The following is a 24,273-nucleotide window of genomic DNA, read 5'->3' on the forward strand; positions in this document are numbered from 1 at the left end:
TGGCATGTGGACGACCTTCCTCTTGATACACACTTCTTCCTTTGGATTTTCCAGAGGATTTTCATTAGCGGAGGTTGACCTTAATGGTTGTGCATGTTTCATCATGTTCACCATTGTTTGATTCTTCTTAGGATGACCAGATCCCTCTAGACCATATGAATCAATGTAATTTAGCTTGTAGTAGAAATTCATTGGAACCAAAAAGATCTATCTTGAGGTTAAGAGGTCTGGTATAGACCGAGACTGTAATTGAGCATGTTTGTATCAGGCTAGTGAGCCTAATCTTGTAGCCCGCATGTTCTGGGCAGATTGTAAACTATTTTCATGGTATAATTAATCAGTTTTGAATTGCCTCCATCATCTTGTCTTTCTTTCGTTGTGTTTACTCTTGTTGCATGGTCCAGATAGATCTCATTGAGGTCCCTCCTAACCATGACTGCACCACAATGGAAACAATATATATATTATACCTATTAGTGTGGACATATGGACCAAACAACTAAATGAATATATACAAAACATACAAATATTTCTACCAATTTTGTTTATGCCTCCAAAATGGAGAATTTTTTTTGTCTTCAGAATATATCATGCCATATATGAAAATATAGTTTTTTGGGGAATTCCAGAGTTAATACTGAGTTTTATTTTTATCCAATATGTCTCTAGAAAATTCTCACTCCCAAGACCCTAACAAAAATTATCCAAATAGAAAAATCCATTTTTCAAAACTTCAAAATCCATATTTACAACAACCCAAATTTGTAAAGATACTTGTACCCTTGAAAATTCCCTCATATTCTTTTAGTGAAATTCAATTGATTTAACAATGCATAATATTATACTCCTTCCAAGGGTTGATAGTATTAGAGAGACCCCATACCACAACCTAACAAATAGGTTCTAATACCAAATGAATGGAATTTTTTATCCATAATGAATTGTATGTGCATAAATCCATGAGAGAAAATATGCAAATAAGTATTTCAAATATATAGTACAAAAGAATAAAAAAATATACCACCAAGATGATAAAATATGTACTCTAAGAAAACTTAGCCTCCAAAAATATCCATACTCAATGTATTATCCCACGAACAAAGATTATAAAATATTACACAGTCTCTATGAATAACTTTGAATTACCAAGCTCCCTACTTGAACTTCATGTGAATAATAAAATGATAATCATGTAACATCACATACCAATCCATCCTTACTCTCCTCACATATGTAACCTTCATGAGATTCTCAATCAACCTTAACCAATGCAACAAATGTTATGATAGCTAAACTCAACAACTATTGATGTTCTTAATTTTGTAGAAATACCATGAGCTTACAAAAGCATTCCTCCCTCATCTACTTTTTGGTAATATTTTTTTCTAATATTAAATACTTTTCCAATATGTAAATCCATGTTAAATATTTATCCTAATGTTACATGATACAACCTATAAAGTGACTCCAAAAGTTAATAACCCATGTAATGCATGTATCTCAAGATCACCTAGATGTACCACAATAAAATTAAAGCAAGGTGGACAAGACACCTTTTCCCAATGTTATTTTCCCTTATGAGAAATAGCATTAGGTGCAACTTGCTTCCCCTTTCACATTTGTTTTCACATAATCATATTATTATGTTATTACATGATTATTACATGATGATAAATTACATACCTATGTTCTTAAATATGGTTATCATGATCACATATTTTTATAGTCTCTTCAAATTCCTTTTATCCTTTGTTGCAACCTATTGAAGCGGCAATATTCTTTTTACTATCATTCTTTTATCGAGTATATTTGTATTTATTAATGCATGTTCACTTCAATTTTTATATGGAATCACATTATATTTTTTCTTTATACATACAAACCTTATTTATGTAATAGTAGATCTAATTAACCTTTTTCTTTTTACCAATTTTCCTTTTGTTCATAGATAGTTATAGTAATTGTGTTTATGCCTAATATTAAATGTGTGGTAGATGCTACTCATTCAAGTATTTTTTGTCACTTACACATTTTAACATGGAGAACTCATTATGAGGAGAGTAAAAAAAATCAACATCCTTATCCATACCATTTTATTAGTGTGGAAAATATTTTCTTTCTTGTTAATTGTTTATTTTTCTTCAAATGACATGTATCTTCATATTTTTCATATACAATTCATATTGGAGAATGGTGAAAATGTATATTTTGAACTCACTCGTTACATTTTGAACCTATTTTATCAATTCTATTTGTAATGTTATAACTAGCATAAAAATTAATATATTTGCGATAAAATTTTACTAAATAAATTGAAACTCATCCTTATCTAATGACTACTTTTAACTTATAATATGATTTCATTCATTATCATACCATTATCTCTTATCCTTCACTATCTTGTCTCATCCTCTATCATATACCATGTTACTCCTTCCACTACTATTTTAAACTCTACATTTAAATAAATTGTAGACACTTAAAAATAATTATTTAATTATTTTTAATTCCTCACATAATTAATTAATTAATTATGTTAATTCAAATTCTCCTCAATATTAATTAAATATAATTAATATTGTCACTATGGTATGTGACTGATTTATTTAATAAATCAATCCCTTTCTTTATTCTTCTAAAATTTAATTCCTCACAAATCTTTCTCTTAGCTAATTAATTTCAATTAATTAGTTAACCCACATGATTCCTACAAACCATCTTCTTAATTCATCATTAACCAAATAAATTCTTCTAGAAACTCCCTAAACTCACTTAACCTTATTCTTCTAATTTTTTAATTCCCTCCACTCATTCTCTCTCCTAGTCAAATCCTCCTACAACTCCTAATCCCACCTAACATTTCCTCTAATCCCCCTCCTAATGAGTTGCTAATGGCTAATCATTATGATTAGCCACAAAGTCAACCCCTTGTCCCTTCCATCCAACCACTAGCTTTAAATGCTCTTCTCCTAGGTGAATGTGAGATTTTTGAAATCTCGCATTCCTCTAGGCATCCCCTCTCCCAAGGAATTTTTAATTCCTTCTTATTCCTCCAATCCTTATGATTATCCCATTTTGGAGAATTTTTAATTCGTCCTCTACATTCTTCAAGGAATGTCACATCTCTTGCTCCTCTCAAAGCACATTGGGAAGCCTTCCCAATGCACCTTGCTCCTCACAAGTCACATTGGGAAGCCTTCCCAATGCACCTTGCTCTTCTCAAGGTACCTTGGGAAATCTTCCCAATGCACCTTGAGGAGTGTGGAGACAAGAAATGTCTTTAAGGCATATCTCTTGGTCTCCACACCCACTCTTGGGCCTTGTGTGAACTCACAAGCAATCCTAGCCCTTCATCTTGAATCCATCCTAGTTGTCCACTCTTCCTCTCCTCTTATAAATTGAGGATTCCATCCCTTCATTTTTCATCTCCAAGTTTAGTAATCTTATGTTGTCCTTTTGAGCCTAGAAAAATCATTTTAGCATCCTTATCATGTCAAAATCATCCTACATCCACACTTAATCATCTCATCTCCATCATCTTCCAAGATCCATCTCATTTATGCACAACATTGGAGAGCCATCCACATAAAGCAAGAAAAAGGAGCACATCAAGTGGAGCATCACCAAGGGGCGCCTTCACTTCATCAAGCTCAATCCAAAGGAGAAGGAAAAATAGCAAGGTGAAATGGTCTCTTCATGATATTTTAGCATTTTTACATGTTTATTTCATTATGTTTTGATCATTTTCCCTTCTAATCTATTTTCCCCTCTTCATTTTGGCACACCCGGTGGGACCCACATCCCTAAGAACTAATGTTTTTATGAGTTTTTTTTTTTTTGTGAGTTGTGAGACGCAGGTTCTGGAATAACGCGGCTGCAGAAAAAGAAAAAAGAAAACTTTGGCGGCTCTGTATTTCAATGCAAGCGCTCTGCGTATTCTCCCATCTCCTCCTCATTCCTCTTCTTCTATCTATCTTATGTTTCTTTTCTATTTTTGTTTCTTTTCTATTTCTGTTTCTGTTTTTGTTTCTATTTATGTTTTTTAATAATCTAACTGCAGGAATTATTCGATTAACCAAATGGTGTTGTAGGTTGCAGGTTGCCTTGGAGATTCGATTAAACAATGCGTTTTCAATTTTTAGGCACTTAGGCTTAATTAGGAGGATAAATGAATCAGTCTTTGGTGTTTGTGGAAAGTGTGAAAGTAGGAGAGTATGCTCGTCTATCTAGACAATCAGAAATCTATACCTTTGGCACTTTTCTGCTCTGTTATCTGTTGTCTGTGCAATGCAGTTAGGACTAATTTCCATCTTTTTAGTTATGCAGCTTAATCTGACTGCCTACTAATCAGTGCGACATTATTTTTTTGGTTTACATTTTTTCTGTTTTTTCACCATATCTACTTTATCTTCACTCCATTTTCCTCCAAACTTCACTAGATCCCCCACATTGCCATTTTGCACATTTCCTTCCTTGGGGGCCTTATCCCAAAATCCACTTTTTGAAGCCCAAAAACCCACATTCCTCTATTTTTAGGGTTTGCCATAACTCCTTCCCCTTTTATCCAATCACCTCCAAATTTTCCCATATTGTCCATCTCCAACTTTTTCTTCTTTGTCCCTCTAGGACAAATTTTTCCATTCCTTCATCTCTCCTCCAAAATCCCCATTTTTTGCTTGCTTATCCCTTGGAAAGTAGCAAAAACCTAGTCAAACCCCATTTACCCATCAAATTTTCCTCCAAATCCACATTTGTCATTAGTAAAAAAGTTTTTATTCATGTTTTTCTACTTATTCCCAAAAAATAAAATAAAAACTAATTTTTTTGTCATTTTGTTGTTTTTTGCGAGACGCTTGTTGAAGACTCCATTTTTCAAACTACTAATCAAGTTGTTTTGCAGGTTGCCTAAGAAATCCAACCAAACATTGTGCATTTATTTAAGTTAGGCACCTAGATGTTAATTAAAATGGAATGAACCATTGTCTTATGTGTCTTTAAGAAAAGCGTAAAGGTAGGAGAGTATGCTCTCATCTTACTAGACGATTAGAAATCCAAACCCTCCAACCTTTTCTTGTTTGATTGTGTGTTTACCTCTAGCAGGCCTACCCTCCCAACTTTCTCTTTGAGAAGGTAAGAGGGGAATGACCCAAGTGAGTACACCCGGACCTGGGGTTCCCAACTCACTATAATAAATAGGCCATTGACTACGAAAGGGTCAATGGTTGGGGCTATATGAGAGTTCACTCTCACATTGGGTGCTTAGTAGGATCCTAGAGATCTCAATCACGCTTGCGTGACTACTAAGTTCTTGGTGCTTCGTTGGGCTATCGGCCTCAATTGTGCTTGCGCAACTTTGAAGGGTAGCTCCTAACGGGAAGACTTACTAAACACCTTGTTTGTAGTGGCCAAAAACCTTCTAGTCATTGGTGCAGGAGGTCGGACCTCCGAAGCTGCCCATATTTTTATGGCCCTTAGTAGAGACACAAAGTTCGCCATGAGGATTTTTCATGGGAATTGATGTTTGGCTGCCCCAAGAAGTGAGTGTCATGGAGGGGAGCCAGTGGGGTCAAGCATCTAAGTGTCCGCTCTGGGTAAGCATAGCTGGGAAACTGATTGGGATCCAATGATTATTGTCCTTGCCAGCCTTAAGAATGTTGTATATGAGCATGAGTGTCTTTAAGATAATATGCATTTGATCATTGTGTTTTCTTTATTTGATACATACTTGACAAGAGAAAACTAAAAACACGTCACTATCCCCAAACACTTTGCAAAAACACTTGTCAAGACACAAACAATTGTCCAAGTCATTACCCACACAAAGTCTAAAATTACGTCAAAACTTCGTCTGCCCCATGTTTCATAAGCCCAAGAGAGAAGCTAAGAGTTCATCCTCTCCATCAACACTTAAGTTTGTCCTTTGAAACACCTAATATCGTCCAAATCAGGGTGGTCGTACCCCTTCATACAACTTGTCATTTGAATCGATCCTCCATTAAAGTCATGTTCATGCCAAAGATAACCTAGTCATCAAGTTTCTTCTAAGCCATCACTATCATACCTCCTCCATCAATCATCCTCAAATTTCCTAAGGACTTAGCACATCAAATCAATCTCCCACCGTTATCAAATCAATTATCCAAATCCAATCATCTTCTAATTCAAATTAACCTCACATTAAGGTCAAATGCCTTGTGAAATTCCATTTAGACCTCATCATTAATCAATTGGCTCTCATGCTTTAAGGGGAATCCTCTCCAAACACCTTTTGCCTAATCCTTTTGAGTCAATCAAGACTCTTAACTCATGTCTTTACTTTGCTTAGGGTCATTAGCCAACCCTTGGTATAAAAGAGGCTTTTTAATCATCAATCCAAGGTCTAAATTCTACACAACTTGGCCATCACCCTACTTGTGGTTGCATCCACCACCTAAAATCCTCATCCAAGGACTAAGGTGTCAAATTCTAATCAAATCTGGGTTCTAATCCAAGAACCATACCAATCAACAAAATCCCTTGTCATAAAAGACAATCCAAAATTCCACAAATATCTTGCTAAGTCCTTTCATCACAAATTTCCCCCTCCAAAATTTTCCAAGGTTATTCGTGTATGGTTGCAACTCGATCCCAAAAGAGAAAGATGGTTGAACAACAATATGGCATGTCGGACATTTGTGTCCTATACGAAGATCCCACACAAGATCCTATACAAAGTGGGCAACCTAGAAATCAAGATCAAAGCCAAAATCCTAACATGGTTAGCCAAGATGAACTCTCTCCGGAAGTGCAAACTTTCCTAGTGGATTCTTATAACCAAGAGATGATGGAAAAGTTTATTCAACACAATCCTACTGCACTTCTAAAAACTCTCCTTGAAAATGGAGCTCAACTTTCGCTTGAATTTAATAGATCCGCTCTCGGCCAACAACCACAAGGAGACCTTGTTCCCTCACAAAGTGTTGCACCTATTATTCACACTAAATCAATTGCAGCCCCATCAATCATCCAAGCTCAATCAATGCCATCCACGACACCTCTCACCGTAGTCTCCATCCCACCTTCTTCCTCCTTACCATCTATACCACTATCAAATCCAATCTCATCCATTAGCCAACACACTTCTATACCACCTCCTTTCATTCAACCACATATTTCTATTCCACAAACTTCCCTTCCCGCCAACAATGTCGCAAATTTTATCCGGGTCGTGCTCAATCCTATCACAATAGTTTGCGGACCACAACCAACTATCACACAAATCCCTGCGACATCGGTCTTCACATCCCGCATTCCCGTCTCTTCATCATATCAATATATTGGTGATGGTGCACCTTCTTTGGCTCATCCAATTCTTGGGGCAAATACAATTCATCATTATCAAAGTCCACAACAAGACCTCATCAAGGAAATTCAAGACATGAAAAGTATTGTCAAGGACATGAAACAAAGGACTAATAAAAGAAAAACTTACTCGTTCGAAGAGTTTTTCCCTTGTCCTTATGACCTGTCCATATCAGTTGCACCCTACTTCCCAAGATTTGAGATCCCCAAATTCACCAAGTATGAAGGCAAAGGAGACCCTCGTGACCATGTCCGAGAATTCCACATCTTATGCCAAGAAGTCTCCTATAGTGACCTTTATCTTCGCAGACTCTTTCCCAAGAGTCTCACGGGAGACACCCTAGCATGGTTCTCATCTCTACCATGAGGTTCCATTGTCTCCTTTCCAGACTTGGCAGAAAAATTTGTGGCCCACTATGCTTACAACATGGTTAATGATGTTTCTATGATGGACCTATACAATACAAAACAAAGGCTTGAAGAAACCTTCGCCAATTTTCTACAAAGATGGCGACATCTTATCAAGAAATTCCAGTGGGACATGTCAGAACAACATCAAATTGAACTATTTCAAAAGAACTTGATACCTGAACTTTCGAGACCCTTAATATCCCAATGTATCAAATCCTTCCAAAAATTGACCGATAAGGGCCTCGCCCTCAAATGTGTCTTATTGGAAGAAGGAACCTTGAAACATTACCAGAAATCAACACAAAGTTCTTATCATAATGACAAACCAAAATTCTGGTCTAAAAACAAAAATGTGGTCAATGATGGTGTAACTGACACAAAGCGGGTTCAAACAGTGGCTACTCCCAAAAAATCCACCACCAATAATCATCAATTCAACAATCAAAACAACCAAAATCAATCCCCTCACAACAATGTCTCAATCCAAGGACGACCACCCCGATCGAATAACTGGACTCCAAGAGACTTCACTCCTCTAGCTGAGCCTATTGAAATGGTGTTTCAAAAACTTGTCCAAGCAGGTGTAGTGGTTTTTCCAATCACTCGCCCGTTTGACCCCAATCAACCTAAACCAAGATGGTATAATGAAAATGAGTATTGTGAATACCATCATATCAAGGGACATGATACACGAAAGTGTATGAAACTCAAAATCTACATACAAGATCTCATTGATAGGGGTGAGATTGAAGTAGCAAATGCAAAACTTGGTAATAACAATGACAAACTTAAAATTTACAAGGAATCATTCCCGAAGCATGATAAAGGAAAAGGCTCATCATCTAACGCAATGGGTTATGACTACACTAATCACATAACCAGCATTGATTTTTTAGTAGGTCGCATTGAACCTGCAAACACTCATATCAATGTCATAACCATCCAAGGAGTTAATCCTCCTTCTTCCCAAAGCAGACCAAATCCTGCTAGGATAGTCATTCAAGGCGCCACGCCTTCCACCTCCCATTTCCAAAATGACTGCAATGTAACTACACGTCAAGGTAAAGTCACCATCTAAGGATTCCCTCCCCCACCAAACCCCCCGCCCATGTCTTCCACCCCCCGATATGACCTCCTTGACCAACTTGGGAAGACCCCCGCATAGATCTCCATTTTGGAACTTCTCAAGACTTCCTCGGTCCATAAGGAAATTTTGAAACAAGCCTTTCTCGAATCATGCATTCCTCATAACATCAACGCCACCCAATTTCAAGCCCTCATTGGAAACTGTGTTGCCCAACAACACCTTGTATTTACCTCCAAAGATGCTCCCATAGATGAAGACCATAACAAACCTTTGCACATCAAAGCTCTTATCCACAAGCATAAGGTCAAACGTATCCTGATAGATGGTGGATCTAGGCTTAATCTGTGTACATACAAATTAATAAAACAATTGGGACTTTCTGAGGATTTGATAGACACATCAGGAAGGAACACAATAAAGGCATATGATGATGGGGAAAGAATTTCAAAGGGCATGATCGCCTTACCTCTTCAAGTGGGCCCCATTACAATTGAAACCCCTTGCCAAGTACTAGATCTTGATCTCCCCTACAACATTCTCCTCGAGCATCCATGGATTCATTCCTTGTAGGCCGTACCCTCCACTTATCACCAATGCATCAAATTCCCCTATAATGGAAGAGAGATCACTATCAAAGGTGATCCCCAACCTTTTCAATATTGCAAACTATTAGAGGGGAAGCATTCGTATCATTGCCCACTAAATATACCCTCGCCAACGCCTCCATCTGACACATCAAATGTTGCCTCCACTTCATCCCTACCAGATAATCAAATCAAGATCTTGGACAATGGCTCTGGAGAATACAAATTGGAGGATGTCTTATTAATAGGCAACCTCCCTCTCTCTCCTAAGTCATTTGGAAAACCAAAAGAGATCAAAAAGGACCCGAAACCAGTCATGCAATGCCAAAATACCACCTTCCAGTGATGGGGCCCACTTAATGAGGAGAGCCTTGAAGCAGTTGTCTCTTCCTGGTTGTACTAGGAAGAGGATGATGATCCAGCAAAAATATCCAAAAAAATGTACCCAAAAGCATCTGCCATGGTTGAAAGAGTGGGTTACAAAGGACATGGCTTGGGACCAGAGGAGAAAGGAAGAAAAGCACCCATAAATCCTATCTCCTACAGATACAATAGAGGCTTGGGGTACACCCTGGTGCCTAAGATTACTATCGTTGGTGCCCCTTCTAGTCCTTCTTCGGATATCGAAAGTGCTGACGAAGAGGAATTCCACTAAATGCCTTATGAATACGAGAAAGATATCTTCTTTGACACTTACATAAATACCATCACCCCTGTAACCCCTCCCACTTCACATGAGATACATCTTGTCCATCCTGAACTCATTGACTGGGGCCAACGAGACAAACCCACTTTAGATATCTGCGCCGACGATAATGCTCTCATTACTCTCCTGATGGTGCGAAACCTAGAAGATTGTAACAAAATCGAGGGTATTCAACTACACAAAAAGGGATACTTTGGTAGTCAAGTCAATGCTCTTAGCCACAAAAAATATAATAAAAGGAAAAGACATGATTCTCTACGTGAAAACCTCCCTGAGGCACCTTTGGATGAACAAAAAATAAAAACAAAGGGCATATCCGAAAGTAAAAACCTAGAAAAGGCACTTGACGATGAGGGATTTGACCTCCCTACCATTGGTTACCTTCCTCGAGACAAATCAAATTTGCTGATAGAAGAAACAAATAGCATCAACATGGGTACTGAAGTCATTCTGAAAAATGTGCTCATTGCCAAATCCCTCAGAGAAAAGGAGAAACAAGATTTCATCAACTTCCTTACAGAGGTAAAAATTAATTTTGCATGGTCCTATGTCGATATGCCAAGGTTGGACCTACCTTGGTGGTTCACAATCTTGTTGTCCGCCTAGATGCAAAACCTATAAAACAAAAACTGCACAAAATGCACCCACATATTGCACTCCTGGTCAAGGTGGAACTCCAAAAGATGTTAGATGCAGATTTTATCAAACCAATAGATTACGTTGAATGGGTCTCCAACATTGTACCTATCGGCAAACCTGTTGGGGGCATTCGCATCTGCACAGATTTCTGAGATCTAAATAGAGCTTGTCCTAAAGATGATTTCCCTCTCCCCAATATAGACATGATTGTGGACCTTATAGTAGGACATGAAATGCTATCACTAATGGATGGGTTTTCTGGATACAACCAAATCAGGATAGCAGATGAGGATCAGCATAAAACCGCATTCACAACACCATGGGGTACTTTATGTTATCGGATCATGCCTTTTAGCCTTAAAAATGTTGGAGCTACATATCAACGTGCAATGACAACAATTTTTCATGACCTCTTACACAAAATTATGGAGGACTATGTGGATGATCTGCTAGGCGAATCTAAGACAAGACAAGAACACATCCCCATTCTAAAGTAGATCTTTGAAAGATTAGAAAAATACAAACTACGGCTAAATCCAAAAAAGTGTGTGTTTGGAGTCACATTAGGAAAACTACTAGGATTCATTGTTTCCTGCATAGGCATTGAGGTTGATCCCGGAAAGGTAAAAGCTATTATGGAAATGTCTCTGCCAAAAACTCTCAAACAACTACGCAGTCTCCAGGGAAAACTCCAGTCTGTCAAGCATTTCATTTCACAACTAGCAGATAAGTGCCATCCATTTGCACACCTCCTACGCAAAGACACAAAATTCAAATGGGATTGCTTATGTCAAAAGGTCTTTGAGAAATTAAAAGAATATATAGTATCACCTCCAGTTTTGATGCCACCTACCCCTGAAAAACCCCTCATTTTGTACATATGTGCTACTACAGTGGCATTGGGGGCATTACTAGCACAAACAGATGATCAAGGGAAGGAACACGCCATTTACTACATCAGTCAGACATTGGTAGGATATGAACTAAATTACACCCCCATTGAAAGAGCATGTTTGGCATTAGTATTTAGCACACAAAACTTTGACACTATATGCTGAACAACAAAACAAAGCTGATTGCCAAGATAGACCCGCTTAAATATCTCTTGTCTAAAGCTGCTCTCACTGGTAGAACCGCTAAATGGGTCATGCTCCTAAGTGAGTTTGACATCGAATATGTGGACAAAAAGGCAATCAAGGGACAAGTCATTGCAGATCAGTTGGTTGAAGCTCCACTTCCAGGTGACCATACTATTCTCACAGAATTACCAGATGAGTTCATTATGACTATTTCCACATCCTCCACATGGAAATTAAACTTTGATGGATCTTGCTCTCAAAATGGATCGGGGGCAGGAATATTATTGGTTACACCTCAAGGAGATGGCATCCCTAAATCTTACAAAATAGCCTTTGCATGTACCAATAACATAGCAGAATACGAGGCACTCATCACAGGTTTGCGTCTGGCTATCCACTGGAAAATAAAAGTGTTACAAGTTTATGGTGATTCTCAGCTCGTTATAAAACAAGTCAATGATGAGTACCAGACAAAAGATGATAAACTCCTTCCTTACCATACCATGGTTGAAGATCTTAAGAAACATTTCACAGCAATCACATTTAATCAAATCCCATGAACAAACAACAAGGTTGTGGCTACCATTGGCTCCCTCCTTCAAATGCCAGCACATAGTCAGAAATGTGAGTTCTTGGTTGAGCAATTGTTTATACCGACATATGACCTACCAAAGTCTCAAATGATGTGTGTTCTCGTTGGTCCTGAGTCCCCTTGGTACCAAGAAACCTTCGCTTTCCTCAAAGACAACACCATTCCCCCACATCTCACCAAAACCCAACAACAAACCTTCATTTGTTGATGTGCTCGTTACACCATCCTCAGAGACACTCTATTTAGAAGGCATTTTGATGGTTCCGTCCTAAGGTGCTTAGATAAACAAGAGGCAGAATGGGCATTATGTGAAGTACATGAAAGTGTCTGTGGGGCACACTCAAGTGGGCTCACATTGGCTAAAAAACTTTTGAGAACAAGATACTATTGGCCTAAAATGGAAGAAGATGCATACAACTATGTCAAGAAATGCATCCCTTGCCAGCAACATGGCGATAAGATTCATGCACTGTCACAAGAATTGCAGCCATTTATTACACCCTAGCCCTTCTCACAATGGGGGCTCGATCTCATTGGGAAAATCCACCCTTCATCCTCCAATGGACATAAGTTCATTATAACCGCCACTGAATACTTCACCAAGTGGGTAGAGGCTATCCCTCTTACTATCACCACCGGCAAGCAAATATCCAAATTCATCCTGAACTATCTAATCTGTCGATATGGCATCCCAAAAGTTATTATCACAGATAATGGAAAACAATTTAAAAACCAGGATGTCAAAGAACTTTGCCAAAAATTCAACATCCAACACCGATTCTCCACTCCATATTGCCCTCAAGGAAATGGCCAAGCTGAGGGTTCTAATAAAACCCTAATAAAAATCCTCAAAAAGACAATCAATAAAGTGGGTCATGATTGGTACCTCCAACTCCATCCTGCATTGTGGGCCTATCGCACCTCCATCCGCACCCCCACAGGCACCACCCCTTATTCCCTGGTCTTTGGCTCTGAAGCCATCCTTCCCCTTGAGATCGAGATCCCCTCTCTAAGGGTATCGCTGCAAGACATCCTACCAGAGGAAGAATACAAAATTGCCCGCTTACAAGAGCTAGAATTGTTAGATGAAAGGTGCCTCAAGGCCTTGAACCATCTCCAGGTATATCAGAACCACTTGCGGATGAGTTATCACAAAAAATTCAGAACCCGAGAATTCCAAGTTGGTGATCTTGTCCTCATGGAGAATCAGAAAAATCTACAAGAAAGAGAAAAGAAAGGCAAGTTTGAGCCTAATTGGCTTGGACCATATGTAATCACAAAAAAATATGGATCAGGAGCTTATCAATTGGCTACTCCTGAAGGTGATCCTTTGGATGATCCAATGAATATCATGCACCTCAAAAGATTTTATGCTTAGTCCTCAGAAAGTCTTAAATTGTCAAAAAAAAATCATCAAGAAAAATTAAAAAATGAGAAAAAGATCCTGAAAAAATCGTCACTTTGGTGAAAACCTGGCAAACAGGCACCTTATGACACAAAAAATTTAAAAAATCAGAAAAAGAAAGAAAAACAATTCGTCCATTAGTGAAAACCACTTGGTGGCGCTATAGACAAGTACCTTGGTGAAAACCTTCATGTAGGCGCCAAGGTAAATAACCGGATCCACTGTCTATCATGTCGATACTACAAATCATCCGCCATCCAATCCACCCATTCACAACATTCCTTCTCTTCTGCCTCCTAATAAAATGCGTGTATGATGATGAGTCTTCACCTAAGTCATGAACAAGAAATGTCCCATTAAACTGAGCTTCTATGCCTATCTGTAAACTTCAAGAAGTCTTGAGAAACAATCCCAAATCCACTAGTCACTCTCCAAAACCACAGAATCACTTGCCTAATCCAAAAGCCCACTTTGCCCTAGGGATGACTCCTTCCCTCACCTAGCAACCTAATCCATCATCCTAGTTCTACTCTTGGCAAGAGGTATCATTTGGTCACAAAGAAGTGACTTGTTAGATTTTGTTAGAACTTTTCATATAGACTTGCATATTTTGCCCTATGGCTGCCACTATTTACGACTACCTGGGTTCTTCCATATCCAGGTATGTTATGATAGGCGCATACTAGGGTATAATCCATAGTATGGCATGTTTTGGATCCCTCTTGTATAAACTGGCAACCTGGTACTAGTGTTTATCAACACTTACCTTCTCGTGTACAAGAGGTATCAGTGTGTTTGAAGGTTTCCTTGCACGAACCCACAACTTTGTATTAGTGTTTCTTAACACTTGCATTGTTGTGTGCAAGAAATTCCCATTTGTCTATAGAGTCAGTCCACGCCCTAGGTTTCTCATGGCATCCTGATTTCTATAATCAGTGGTGCAAGCCACTCGGGGCAACATCAAACTAGGTTGGCTCTCCACATTTGTTGTGCACAAAATCTCACCATCATTCCATCAAATCATAAACTCAATAATCCCACGGAGTTCTCAATTTCCCCTATCTTCCCCCATGGTCTCGCCTCTCCTATTCTTCTTTCCAAATTCTTCACGACTGCTTCATATTTCTTCCTCATTTATCCCTTCCACCCTGATTCTTCTTCCTCTTTTTTCAAGAATTTTTTGTCTTTTTTTCGAAAAAATTCTCAAGGGGGCATACACCTCCCATGCTTTACACTGGGGCATCCTTTTCTTCTTCTATCTTCTACACATCGCCAAAATGTAGACACTTCAAAATAATTATTTTTAATTCCTCACATAATTAATTATGATTTTGATCATGTCTTATATAGGATGAATCCTTCCTGAAACCAGACGTTGCGCTCTGATCATGTCTTATACAGGATGGATCCTTCCTGAAACCAGACACTTTGATCATGTCTTATACAGGATGAATCCTTCCTGAAACCAGATGCTCTGATCATGTCTTATACAGGATGAATCCTTCCTGAAACCAGATGCTCTGATCATGTCTTATACAAGATGAATCCTTCCTGAAACCAGATGTTGTGATCAGTCATGTCTTATACAGGAGGAATCCTTCCTGAAACCAGACGTTGCGCTCTAATCATGTCTTATACAGGATGAATCCTTCCTGAAACTAGACATTGTGATCAGTCATGTCTTATACGGGATGAATCCTTCCTGAAACCAGATTGAATCTAGATCTTACCAATCAAATCAATATCATCATCAAAAAACAAGATTATTCTTTGAATCAACCCGTCATCACACCTCGCTTCAAAGAGGGGCAAAATGTAGACACTTAAAAACAATTATTTAATTATTTTTAATTCCATTAATTCAAATTCTCCTCAATATTAATTAAATATAATTAATATTGTCACTATGGTATGTGACTGATTTATTTAATAAATCAATCCCTTTCTTTATTCTTCTAAAAATTAATTCCTCACAAATCTCTCTCTTAGCTAATTAATTTCAATTAATTAGTTAACCCGCATGATTCTTATAAATCATCTTCTTAATTCATCATTAACCTAATAAATTCTTCTAGAAACTCCCTAAACTCACTTAACCTTATTCTTCTAATTTTTAATTCCCTCCACTCATTCTCTCTCCTAGTCAAATCCTCCTACAACTCCTAATCCCACCTAACATTTCCTCTAATCCCCCTCCTAATGAGCTGTTAATGGCTAATCATCATGATTAGCCACAAAGTCAAACCCTTGTCCCTTCCATCCAACCACTAGCTTTAAATGCTCTTCTCCTAGGTGAATGTGAGATTTTCGAAATCTCACATTCCTCTAGGCATCCCCTCTCCCAAGGAATTTTTAATTCCTTCTTATTCCTCCAATCCTTATGATTATCCTTTTTTGGAGAATTTTTAATTCCTCCTCTCCATTCTTCAAGGAATGTCACATCCCTTGCTCCTCTCAAGGCACATTGGGAAGCCTTCCCAATGCATCTTGCTCCTCTCAAGTCACATTGGGAAGCCTTCCCAATGCACCTTGCTCTTCTCAAGGTACATTGGGAAATCTTTCCAATGCACCTTGAGGAGTGTGGAGACAAGAAATGTCTTTAAGGCATATCTCTTGGTCTCCACACCCACTCTTGGGCCTTGTGTGAACTCACAAGCAATCCTAGCCCTTCATCTTGAATCCATCCTAGTTGTCCATTCTTCCTCTCCTCCTCTTATAAATTGAGGATTTCATCCATTCATTTTTCATCTCCAAGTTTAGTAATCTTATGTTGTCCTTTTGAGCCTATAAAAATCATTTTAGCATCCTTATCATGTCAAAATCATCCTACATCCACACTTAATCATCTCATCTCCATCATCTTCCAAGATCCATCTCATTTGTGCACAACATTGGAGAGCCATCCACATCAAGCAAGCAAAAGGAGCACATCAAGTGGAGCATCACCAAGGGGTGCCTTCACTTCATCAAGCTCAATCCAAAGGAGAAGGAAAAATAGCAAGGTGAAATGGTCTCTTCATGATATTTTAGCATTTTTACATGTTTATTTCTTTATGTTTTGATCATTTTCCCTTCTAATCTGTTTTCCCCTCTTCATAAATTATTTAAAAATTTAAATAACCTAAGAATAAATTAAATATTACATGTTTATTGGTGATGACTAATTTACATACAATTCTCATTGCATCTAGATTTGAACTATATTATAGAAATGGACATCCCAATTTTTGTTTGCACTAGAGTTTAATTTTGTATGCATAAAGGCAAAGTCTTAGTTAAATTATTTCTATGAGCCCTAAAAGGCTATACCATTAAAAGAACAATGAATTTTAAAATGGAATGGGTTAGAGAGAATCTAAACCAAGTACTAACCAAGTTGCTACTGCTTTTAATGTTGTATATCTAAGAAAATTAAAAAGGTTAGTTACCCGCTATATAATTTGTTCAAAATCTTAATATTAATTTTGTTTATTATTTCTTGTTTTTTATTTTTGTATTAACATTTTTTAGAGGATTATCTAAAAGTCATAATGTAAATAAGTTTTTCACTTTCAACGAGTTAATAAACACCCCACTCAAATTTATATGGCATTTATGTAAAAAATATAACTATCATTGATAATAATGTGATTCATATTGATGATGTGAATAGTGGGAACAATCTTTTAATTTCTCCATTAAATCAATTCTTTAAAATCTCTATTGCTGATTTTCCTTAACATATAAAAACTAATAATATTGAATATCAATAGGTGCCTAAGAATCCTACTAGTTTTATGATACATACACATATGAGCAAATAATTTATGGATGTGCAACACATTGTTTCCTCTTCCAATGTTCCAATAGAAAAAAATTGTTGTCATATTTTATTATTATTATTTGAATAATAATAGTTACTATTTTGATGGATATTTCCCAATAACGTATAACTCTTTTTATATATACCCAAATTAATTGATTTATTTGTTGAATTAATAACATAAAGAGGGATTTATATTAATCTATGGAGAGAAAAGTGAATAATTATGCGATGGCTCGGCATGCGAAAAGCAGAATTAAGTCTCTTTCTCTCTGCAAACATCCCTTTCCACTGTGAGGTGCATGTCAGGGCTATGGAAATCGTTTTGCAGTTCTGGCTAGTGATGCTAGGGCAAACAAGATGAGCGGAGTAAATTCTTGAATCATCAAGCAAGAAGCTTTTTTCGCAAAAACAAAATACTCACTGGTTGATTCGGCTAGGGCTCCCCTTCCTTCGCTCCAAGGTTGGGATCGAAATTGGCAGCTGGTGAGGCGCTGAAATAACAAGGCAGAAGGGCAATCAAATTGTCTAAAACAAAATCCCAAACTTGGGTGGAAGGAAGGTTCTGTAAAACCTAACTGGACAAACAGACCCTCGGCTTCCGTTACTAAAATGTCCATTGGCAAATTACCCAAAGCCAGCCTCAGTGAAATAATGATTGATATTGATTCCCAAACAATAGATATGTATCAAATGCATTGCAATGATAGAATGTTTTTTACCCGATGGAAAGGTTCGGGGATCCCGACTGAACAAATTGCTAACTGGGTGGCGTCTTCTCTCAATAACCAGGTAAAAATTGACATCCTTCCTGATCAGTTCTTAGCTATTGAATGCGGTATTCAAAATTTAATAAATTCATTGCTAAATAAGGGTTTATCAGAGTTCATGGGCTTAGGGTTTGACTGTTGGGGATGGAAAACCCTCTTTCACCCTTCGCAATTAAATTCATGCATGGTCAATAGAGCTATATCACTCGAAAAAATTCTGGTTGAATTACGAAACAATGATTTCTTAAGAATTTTAGGGAACAAAATAGGTAAATTTGTAGGAGTTAAAAAGTCAGCCTTAAGATTCTTTAACCATCTTCTGATTGTTAACATGAATATGAACATTAAAACCATTGAACCAGTAACACTATGTTATGATAATCTATGTTTATCCCTTGAATTACCCTTCTATAATGGTCCTTTCGATTGTGAAAGACCGAGGAAGACTCCCTTTAAAAACGCTTTCCCTAAATCAATCTCTGAGTCGAAAATAGCTCCAATCAGATTTGTTGATGGGGGGTTTCTCCATTAAGGGTTATAATAATTCTAGCACTAATCACCCTGCCAGGTCTCTGTGTCATCAATCCCCAATCAAAACCCTATGCTCCTCGCCCCAACCACTTCCCTCTGTTATCTCCCCAAGAGGTGATCCTTCTCACGGGGTTAGCAACTTGGAAGAGGGGGAAATTTGTGAAGGGCTGCCCCAAAAAGAACAACTCGGTATGACAAATATGTTACCATTGTGCTCTCTTACACCACTAGAGAGAATGAACTCCTCAAAAACTTCCCCTCGGCAGAATCTCATCACCCTATCGCTATCAAAAGAAAAGGATAATTCTCCCCTAGATCCAGATCTAGAAAAGGCTTCTCAGCATTATCAACAATTCTCCCCAGTCTCAAATCTTAAGACTCCTCTTGGGGAGGAGGCTTACCCTACTTCGCCACGGGCTGACCCTGTTTCAACTGTAATTTATGAGAGTGAACAAGTGTCTAAGGAAGTGGACATCATTGCCAATTATATAGGGGAAGAAGTAGTAAACGACCTCATGGATCAACTGGTTGATGAAATCTATGATGATGAGGAATTGGAAAGACAAAGGGATTTCCTCGTTAACAATCTAGTAAATATTACTAGAGTTAACTTAGAAACAGATGAACTCTTCATAGCCTCAGAGATCTTGGAAAATCAGCAACCTAACACTCTTGGCATTCTCTGTTATGGTAAAAGCAAAGACTCTCCGGATTGTGCTAAATTCAGTAAAAGAAGGGGCAGAAGATCCCTTGCTGAATTAAGACTGAAGGATGGAGAGGCTAGAGGCCAATCCAAAATATCTACTCTTTTTAATGTAGGGGAGGGGAAGTTCCTTCCCACAGAGCCATGAAAATCATAACATGGAATGTTAGGGGATTGAATGCCCCTAACAAACAACGCATCTTAAAGTGTTGTATCTCTAATTCTAAACTTGACTTAATGTTAATTCAAGAAACAAAAATGATCGCATCTGAGATTTCTCTCTTTGAGAAAAAACTAGGGGTTAGACAACTAAATCATTCTCTGACCATAGGTGCTTCAGGGGGCTTAGCTATCGTTCACACCTTTAGAGATTCAGTAGAACTGGATAGGAGGAGAGGTTGTAAGCTATAAAAATAACCTTAGATTCAAACTAATTAATGTTTATGGCCCCATCTAGAACAAGGATAAGGTGAAAGTGTGGATGGATCTTGAGATCTTTCTTAAAAGCTTCCCAATCGACCTTAGTACCATTGTTGGAGATTTTAATGCCATCACTAAAGCTTTAGATAAGAGAGGAGGAAGTAGCAAGCTTCCCCCTTCAGCTGTAGATTTCAATCTCTAGATCAATAGGAATTCCCTGTTGCAAATCAAGACGGCAGAGAATGCCTTTACCTGGAACAATAGAAGATCTGGTTTTTGTAATATAGCAGAGAAACTTGATAGGTTCTTTATCTATGGTGGGCTCTCAGAGCTGAATTACTCCTTGAAGGAAGAGCCTATCCCTTTATCTAGATCGGACCATTTCCCACTCCAATTAAACTTATTATCCTACAATACCCCTAAAAAATGCCCCTTCAAATTTGAGAATATGTGGTTTAGAGATGAAAACTTTCTAAACTTACTTGAAAAATGGTGGAGTAGCTCCATTTTCTCAGGTTCGAAGATGTTTATTGTAGCTAGTAAGTTAAAACTTATAAAAAGGAAGCTCTTAGAGTGGAATAGGACCAATTTTGGTAACATCTTTGACAAAAAAACCCTAATAAAGAATGATCTCAATATGGTTAACACTGAGGTCCTTGAGAAGGGGATGGATGAGCATCTTTTCCTTAAGGAGAAGGCCCTACTCTTTAGAGTATGAAAAGATACTATCCTACGAAGAGATTTTCTGGAAACAAAAATCTAGGGAGACTTGGTTGAATGATGGGGACTGGAATACCAATTTCTTCCACAATAGCACAAGCAAAGGAGAGGGGTCAACCGAATTTCTAAAATTATGAACAACCAAGGTTCCATTCTGTCTGAACCAGATAAGGTTGTGTCTGAAGTAGTTAAGTTCTATGAGAATATCTTAAACAATCTTGAAGGCTCTGACTTTAAGGGCCAACTCGATATCATTAGGAATATCCCGAAACTTATTACCAATGACCACAACCAAATCCTTTTAAAGAAATTCTCAGTGGAGGAGGTTAAATCTGCCCTCTTCAAGATGAATCCAGATAAAGCTCTGGGCCCGGATGGCTTCCCCACCAGCTTTTTTCAAAAATGCTAGGGTTTTATGGGAACAGAAATCACGGAGGCCCTGAAGGGGGTAAGGAATTCAGGAAAGATTCTTAAAGAAGTCAACAATATCTTCCTTTCCCTCATCCCAAAAAAAGAAAACCCAGAGAGCTTCAATGACTTCAGACCAATTGCTCTCTACAACACTCTATATAAAATTTTAACTAAAACCTTAGCAGCCAGACTCCAAAATCTCCTTCCCTTAATTATTAGCGAGGAACAAACTGGCTTCGTAATGGACAGATCAATTTATGATGGGGTGATTATCGCCCAGGAAGCTATTCATTCGGTTCAGCTTAACAAATCACCAAGCATGCTAATCAAATTGGACATAAGTAAAGCTTATGATAAAGTTGATTGGCGCTTCCTCTACAAATGCTTGGAGGCCTTTGGATTTTCCAAAACATGGATCAACCTTATCTTCGAATGCATATCCACCCCTAGATTCTCGGTTCTAGTTAATGGCTCCCTGAAAGGCTTCTTTAGTAGTTCCAGAGGGCTTAGGTAGGGTGACCCTATATCTCCCTTCCTTTTTATTATTATGGCTAAAGCCCTAGGTAGAGCTATTTCGATGGCCAAAGAGAAGGGGAAGATCCAAGGTATTCCCATCACCAGCGGCCTCCCCTCCTTTACCCACCAACAATTCATGGATGACACAATGCTTTTTGGACAAGGTGACACGGGGGAGGCTCGTTCCTTTAAAAATATTCTCAATTCCTACATGATGGCCTCGGGTCAAGAGGTTAATCTAGCTAAATCTGTTGTCTTTTTGTTCAACATAGACCCCCTTTTAGAAAAAGAAATCTGCAAAGTCCTGGAAATTAGTATAGGATCCCTTCCTTGCAAATATCTAGGCATTCCCCTTGACAGAGGTAGGAGACCCTCTAATTTATGGGACAACTTAGTGGATAAGATCAAATCTAGAATCAGCACTTGGAAAGGGAAATGGCTCTCCTCAGCTGGCAGGGCCACCTTGGTTAAATCGGTCTTATCAACTATGCCCATTTTCCAGCTTTCCCTTCAACGACTGTCCTCTTCCAAACTTGCTGAGATCAATAAGCATCTTAGAACTTTCTTCTGGCAAGGAACTGATAACAACCACAAAATCTCACTCATTTCCTAGGACAAGATATGTTCACCCAAAGAGGACGGTGGTATTGGCATCAAAAACCTTCGAGACCTAGGTAGAGCGTTGGGGGCAAAGCTGGTTTGGAGATTATTCAGATTTCCACACCTCAAATGGGAAAGATTACTTAACCTCAAGTACCTTAATGGAGATGATCCATCCCAAATCTTCAGGGAGCCCAACCCTCCCAGAGGTTCTTGCCTTTGGAATTTTATGCTTGATTGTAGGAAGATCATCTCGAATAGGCTAACCCGGAACCTAGGGTTTGGGGACAAAGCCCTCTTCTGGTTAGATTCCTGGGGAGGATATAAAGCCATTGAAAACATCCATGACTTTGGGATTACCCGGGCCCTTCTTGAAGCAAAAAGAGGTCCCTTGTTAAACGTTATCTCTCCCCTTCAAAGGAGGGGGTTGGTTGGCAATGGATCGAAAGGGACGATGAAGCCATCTCGAAGGGGGACAAGCATAAACTCTTGTCAATTCTCAATTCTAGGAACTTTGTCCTAAGTTATGATGAGGACAAGCTCATTTGGGAAGACTCCTTAAAAGGAGAATACAATTCCAAGGATGGGTACTCTCACATATCCAAAGCAGTTTTAAGACCTAAGGTAGAACTTCCATTGAATCTTTGCTGGGATAGAAATTGTCTGCCCAAGGTAGGCATTTTTTCCTGGCTAGCAATCCAAAGAAAACTCCTCACTGCGGACAAATTTAAGCATATGGGCTATGAGGGTCCTAGTAGATGTCCCCTATGCGAAGCAGAGGAGAAGGACACCAATCATATACTCCTTAACTGTCCCTTTGCTCATCAATGTTGGATCTGGTTCACCAATAAACTTGAATGGTCTGCAGCCTTCCCCAACACCATCTTAGGGATGCTCATGGCTTGGCCTCTCCTTAGGTGGGGTTCTCTCTTTGAAGGTTTATGGAGAGCTCTCCCATCATCCATAATGTGGGAACTTTGGAAAGAAAGAAATAGGCACATCTTTAAGAATGAAAAACTAGATGTCCTAAGAATCATCAATAAGATAGAGTCAGCTGTCACTGAGCTTGTAAATAATAGACTCTCCTCAAGTTCACTTAAAAATGCTTCTATATCTTATTGGGATGAAAGGATTAAAAAATTATGGAAGGGCTTGTCCTTTCCCCCCTTTGTAGGTGAAGGCCCTCTGGCTAGCCTCCGATCTAGAGCAACATGCAGATGACAAGCCCCTGGTGAAGGGTGGCTGAAGTTAAACTTTGATGGGGCTTCCCGGGGCAACCCAGGGCAAGCAAGGATAAGATGCGTTGTTCATAACTGGGAAGGCAAGGAAGTAGCAACCCTTGCCTCTCTGCTTGTCATCAATACAAACAACTGGGCAGAATTGTTGGCCTTGGTGGAAGGCTTGCTCTTATGCAGGAAACTTGAAGCTAAATGCTTAGATATTGAGGGAGATTCGGCTATAGTTGTCAATGCTCTAAGAAAAGGTAGCATGCCCAATTGGAAACTTAATACCTTGCTATCAAAGGCTATGGACCTATGCAAAGGTTTTGATAGGTTTACAGTTAATCACATCTATAGGGAAGGTAATAAAAGGGCAGATGAGCTGGCCAACATGGGGGTTGATGGCATCAAGCTCCTGTCTTTACCAACCTAAGACAGTTTTGTCTTCATTCCCTCTTATCTTACATGTCTGGACCTTAGTCTCCTCAGTTTAGCTCCATATTCAAACCATCCCTTGAACCGTGTAGTTCAGAGAATCATTAATCTCACAGATATATCTAGGCATACCTAGAGAGTTCTCATTTCCATATTTAGATCTATGAAGAGATTCTGGGCGACCTCAAAACTTTCTCTAATATATATATATGTGGATGTATGAATATATATAGTATATATATACATGTTTAGATATATATGCATGTGTGTATATATACATAGATACAATTACATACACACA

Source organism: Cryptomeria japonica, chromosome 3 (assembly GCF_030272615.1).
Source record: "Cryptomeria japonica chromosome 3, Sugi_1.0, whole genome shotgun sequence".
Lineage (NCBI taxonomy): Eukaryota > Viridiplantae > Streptophyta > Pinopsida > Cupressales > Cupressaceae > Cryptomeria > Cryptomeria japonica.